The following is a 6,140-nucleotide window of genomic DNA, read 5'->3' on the forward strand; positions in this document are numbered from 1 at the left end:
GGTTTTGGCATAATAACTAGTTACCGTGCTCGTTACCACAATAATAACGTAGTTACTGTAACGTGTTACTTAATAACGCGTTAGTCCCAACACTGGATATAACACTGGCAGATGTTTCTCTGATTAATAGTTGTGCAGCCAGTCAGACTTCCAAATAAACTCTTAAATAACATCCAGCTGTTAGTCTACAGCAGCGATTCTCAGAGTGTGGTGCTCAGTCCCCTGATGGGCTGTAAGGACACCTTAGATGGGCCATGAAGTCATTTACAAAAAGCAAATATGTTTATTTTGTTTTGTAGGGTTTAAAATAAAGCACTGATACTTACCTGGTTCAGGGTCATTGTGGCTGGAGCCTATCACAGCTGTCATAGGGAGAGAGGCAGGGTACACCCTGAATAGGTTGCTAGTCTATCACAGAGACAGATAACCATTCATGCTTACACCTACCTGTACAGCCAATTTAAATCACCAATTAATAACCTGACACATGCGTGTAACTGTGGGAGGAAGCCGGAGTACCTGGAGAGAACTTTAGAAGGCATAGGGGTAAAATGTCCACACAGAAAGACACCAGTCGCTGTGAGGTGATGGAGCTAACCACCGTGCAATGTATTATTATTAAGCCTGAAAACTTTCTTATATCACTTGTCAATAGTAGGAAAGAGCTGAAACTGAGCTGGTGCCAGATGTAATGATGTTCAGGAGAATCAACCTCAACAACAGTCATGAGATGAAAATGTTTCAGTGAAAACATAAAGAAGCAACTACTTCATCTTCTGCTCGTCTGACAAACAGAGTTTTGATCAAAGGTTTGGGCGCACCGCAGAAGACTTTCTGATTTCCTAATTGGCCACAGCAGTCTTAGGTTTAGGAATGTCAGGGCAACAGTATGTGATCGCTCAGCTGCATGACGGTCATTAAAAAAAGGCTGCTTTAAGATCATCAGTAGTTCATTAGTCAGTTTTTCTCTCCCCCACATTATGATTCAGCTTTCACTTAAATATTCTATACATTACATCTACAGTTCAAGTTATTGAAAGCAACTTTATTAAACATTTTATTAAAGTTGCTTTTAATATTTCCATTTTTTTAATGTAGTTTTAGTCTAAGTTGGTTTGTGAAGCAAAGTTTGTCAAACGAGTGTGAGTGTACTCATGCCTGCCATTCTGCCCAAGCTGCTGACACGTCAACAACATGAAGAAACTGGTCAGGTTATGGCAGTGGTGAAAATGAGCCTGTCATTCTACATCTCCTCGTTCTCATGTTATTGCTCTCACAAGATTTTTAGAAAACTTGACCTGTGACCTCGACCTTGAGGTTGAGGTCACTGAGATTCGAACAGTTTCTTAGTAGTATCAGTGGAATCAATTTGAAACATACTCTCAGAATCTTGAGAGTCCACACCACCCTCTCACCTGCAGGGCAGAGTGACAACAATACCCCATCAGCCTTTTGCACTAAGGTGTAAAAATTAAAATTAAAATGCACTAAAGAACAAAACACAAAGATCCAAAGCGTATGTGAACCACAGTCTTTTGGCTCTTACCATGGCAGATGCACAAAGGACTGCTGCCAAAGTACAGCTTTTGTGTAACATAGACAGCATCTGACAAATTAGCATTACATGACACCCGAGGATGTGCTTTGCAGCAGCACATTCAGTGTCAACAATAGAATCAAAAGATACACATTCTCAAGATCATTGCAGTCAAAGGAGTACTCAGCTGTTAGTATTCAGATGCTGAGGACAAATTAAAGTCCTTCAAACTATTACTTGTAATAATCTCTAGAACTTTTCAATATGCTTCAAGTATAAATATATCATTTCAACTCATGCAGCAGAAGTGCCCCTTTTATTATTACCAAGTAAGTAATAATACTACATCATATATTTAAGTCTCTGGGGACATAGCATGAAACATGCCTCACAGATCCAGAGATGTAAAACATGGTCCATCCATCCATCCATCCATTCGCTTCCGCTTATCCTTTTCAGGGTCGCGGGGGGCGCTGGAGCCTATCCCAGCTGTCATAGGGCGAAAGGCAGGGTACACCCTGGACAGGTCGCCAGTCTGTCGCAGGGCTAACACATAGGGACAGACAACCATTCACACTCGCATTCACTCGCACATTCACACCTAGTGACAATTTAGATTAATCAATTAACCTATCCCCACAAGCTGCATGTCTTTGGACGGTGGGAGGAAGCCGGAGTACCCGGAGAGAACCCACGCAAACATGGGGAGAACATGCAAACTCCACACAGAAAGACCCCGGCCTGATGGAGGAATTGTACTCAGGACCTTCTTGCTGTGCGGCAACAGTGCTAACCACCGTGCCACCGTGCTGTAAAACATGGTGGTCAATATATTTCCTCTGCGATGTGCGTAAAGTAGCATCTAGCTGTTCAGTTTCAAGTAGCTAAAAATTCAGCCTAAGTAAATGGACTTGTGCTCATGTCCCTGCTGCAAGAAATGGCCTTTTACAGCTTTGGTTGGTAAGGCTTTTAGTAGAAACGGATTGAATAAAATAGCCCATAGGGTTTGAAAGCAACATAAATTCTGTGCTTTTATGACATGAACTGGAGGAAAAGGCTATACCAGAGCACTTTGGTTTACATCACTATCTTAAAAATAGTATTTTAGTGACAAAACAAACACATCACAGGTCTAGCACTGTAATTTAGTTCTATTGCAGAGCTAGAAATAACATAAGGCTTCTGCAAGCGTGCTTCGAGTTATTTATTAGAAATTTTAAAATGAGCACATCAGTGCTTAGAATATATGACAGGGATGAGGTTGGTGATAAATGTTCTGTACTCTTCGATATATATATGCATTTATCTTTCAGAAATCAGAAACTTCATTGAGGACAGGTGCCACTGTGAACTATTTCAGAAGGAAGATATTCAAGACACTGATGTATTTCTTTGTTTTGTTCCTGTAAATACATTTCAGTATAGCCCACTGGGTTTTTGGCAAAGGACATTTTCCATTTCATCGCTGCAATGTTTCCTGTTATTAAAGATAAATGCCACTGCCAAATATTTATCAGCGATATGAGATTGTTTGTTTGGGTCTTATCTAAGCCTAAGAAATAAAAAGGAAACTGTTTTTCTTTTGTGTTGAGAGTATATGGCTTTTCATTTTCTTTGCTTTTCTCTTAACAGTTCATATTTCAACTTCACTGCTTCCATACAGTTTCAACACTTTCTGCCTCATGTGTAACCACAGAGGCAGGAGGTGTCTCAGAAGGAAATGTGTCTTTTGGTGTGAAAGAACATCTGCTACTGTACTCGGCACTGTGATTGGTTTCCGTGACACGCTACTCCCACGCTTGCTGTAACTCATTTCATTCCTACCAGTGAGCCACTTCCTCACTATAACTGAGGGCAGTGCACTTTTCAACAGTTGGTCAAACAGTATTATAAATACCATAATTTATCACCAGGACTAAAGTGTATAAATAGACCTTGCCTTCTTAGTAATCTGACTCGCTGTCATTATTTCAGTTTTTATTCATCTTCTTTTGATTAGAGTTTTGTATGAATAACTTAACTCAGAAAACGCTCCAGTAATTCCAAACTGGGTTTTCTTTTTCACTTTTTGAGCAAATCACTACACTAAAGCAATAGTGGTGGAGCAATAGTAGTCAACAAGAGCTTTACAAGAACCAATAAAAATATTATAAATCGATAGTGAAGATTGTGTGGTTGTCCTGAGCTCAGAAACTGTTTTCCATGATCATTTTTTAGAATATATACTTCCAGTTATATGAAATATTGTGAGGTAATGACATATCATCATATCACTAAGAAAAGAATCAGCTGGTTGGTTAAAAAAAAAATGGTGTCAATCTTCAGTATGATAAACCTGCTGGCGACATCATAATAAGCTCACCAGCTCATTTATACAGGAATAGTTGTACAGCCTTACCATGAAGTTTATCAGGTTTACTGAATGCATTCTGGTCACTGCAACCTCCAGACAACCAGACTGCAGGTGGTGAGATTTAACTAAGGACTGAGGAGACTGAAACCACTTTAATCTTTCCTGAGTCTGCACCTTTTTTTAAGTCCTCATGTTTGTCTAGTGCTCTCTAACCCATAACCGTTAATCACCTACTTCCAATCTAAACCAGGTCCTTCCCATATATGCTAACTGTGTCCTTAACCCATTACTCCTCACTGAAAAAAAGGGATTGCCCATCTCTTGGATTTATGTAAGCATCGTGCGTGTATTTAACACAATCGCCTCGTGCTTTAAAGTTAAGTGTAACTATATAGTGTAGAAACTGCATGATATGGAGAGAAGGTATATTAAATTGTTCATATCAAGTTCAAGTGAAGTAAGTCAATAATACAGCAATGTTAAATCTTGCACGGGATTTTGGCTTGCGCACTGTGGATTGTGGTTTGAGGAAGGCCTCTACTTTTTTTCGTGATACCGAAAAAAAGGAAAATGGGTGGTTGTTACATTTACAAAAGTCTAACTTGTAATTTGAACAAAATAGTTTCATGTTTCTATGGTGAAAATAATCAAATCATTTAGGATCTGTATGAAATTCAACAACTTAATTTGATCTCGTTGAGATGACATGATACAGTCTAGTACGAGTGGTTAGTTGCTGGACTTATGAAATTCACAAGATTACACGAGATTACAAACTGCAGGGAAATCACAGGAGGTATAAGAGGCAGAAAACTACATACACAACGTATATGGTATTGCTATTTATTGTGGTTTAACCTGTCAAGGACAAAATTGTACTGAAAATTCTGCATCAAGCCTTGATAAACTTTGTTAATCCTGGCTTGGTAGCGTGGTCGTTAGTGCTGTTGCCCCACAGCAAGAAGGTCCTGGGTTCAAATCCACAAGTGACAAAATTGTGAAGGATTAAAATATTCCAAGAGCTCAACTTACTTCATCTAAACATGTTTCAATCGTGTTTTATCAACACAAAATGCACAGGTTTATTGAATATGAATAAGTTGTTTTGACTTTTAAACCTCAGTTGTTTAAGTTTCTGCCAAAGCAAAACATCTGTGTGCAACCAGTGTCCACTATTGAATTAAGTAAATCTAACATGCTCTTTTTTCAGTGCTCATTTATCCCTTCCCTCACACGTTTCCATGCATTCTTAACCAAGCTCTGCTCCATTATCCCTGCTCTTGCTCAAATTGTAGAGCTAGGCAAAGGTAAAGCCCCGTTATCACCTTTCATTTGTTCATGGAGTCTGTTTTTACTGAACAGCCTTTTACACCTTCTCACAAACTTAAATCTTAGGTCTACATTCTTAGTCATCCAGGTCATGGTGGTCTCAAGCGTTTGAAATAAAGACAACTCTACTTCTTTTTGACTCATGAAGATTTTTCACCTCCCATCCAAGATGTTTCAGATGATGGAGTCCCAGGCATTTAACCCCTTGAAAGGGGTCCTAAGAGCCACTGACCCATCCTGTAATCAAGTCATTAAGAATCACCCAAACTAGGGAGTGATTCAGGGCCATCAAAGGGGCCAAGGAGATGTTGCTCAACCTGCCATCATGTGAGTTATTAAGGTCACATGGGTCAAGGTGTGAGTGGGGGATTGAAATACCTGAGAAGGGATCTCAAGACTGTGTTATATGTGACTGATAGCTGGTATCATAGGCCTCTGTTCAGTGATGGTTATCTATGTCCACTGTGAACCGTCATTAATGACCCATGCTGCGATTCACACCTTGGCTCATGTGACCCTTAACGACTCACATGACTAGGGTGGGTCTACAGCTGTGAGGACACAAGGAGGTTAAATACCTGGGACTCTTCATTAGTTTTATAAGTAAGTATAAAACATAAGTATAAAACACAGACATGTACACATTCTGAACAGAACATACAAATCTAGCGTTTTTAGATAAAGTTCATTAGTTGTTGAGCTGCATGGCAAAGTCACTTGACTGTTTGGCCATTTGTTTTAACAAAATGACCACAGTGTGGTGTTTTTTTTTACCAAGAGTAAAAGTTATACAATGGCTACCAAACACTGGAAGACTTTAAACTTTTAAAGACTGCGACCCTCACACATCTAAAAGTTGTCTTAAGGCTTTTAGTTTGATACTATATATAGAGATGGCACGATACCACTTTTTTATGTCCG

The 6,140-nt window shown here is 39.4% G+C and overlaps 1 protein-coding gene across 1 annotated transcript in view; it reads right to left on the reverse strand.

Moving 5' to 3' along the window:
- LOC102309114 (protein O-mannosyl-transferase TMTC1) overlaps nucleotides 1–6,140 on the reverse strand; it is a gene marked incomplete at its 5' end in the record, with an annotated part of 19,119 nt that overhangs the window by 12,238 nt on the left and 741 nt on the right.

The sequence above is a fragment of the Haplochromis burtoni genome, unplaced genomic scaffold, assembly GCF_018398535.1.
Source record: "Haplochromis burtoni strain Fernald_Lab_line unplaced genomic scaffold, NCSU_Asbu1 Contig_1215, whole genome shotgun sequence".
Taxonomy (NCBI): Eukaryota; Metazoa; Chordata; class Actinopteri; order Cichliformes; family Cichlidae; genus Haplochromis; species Haplochromis burtoni.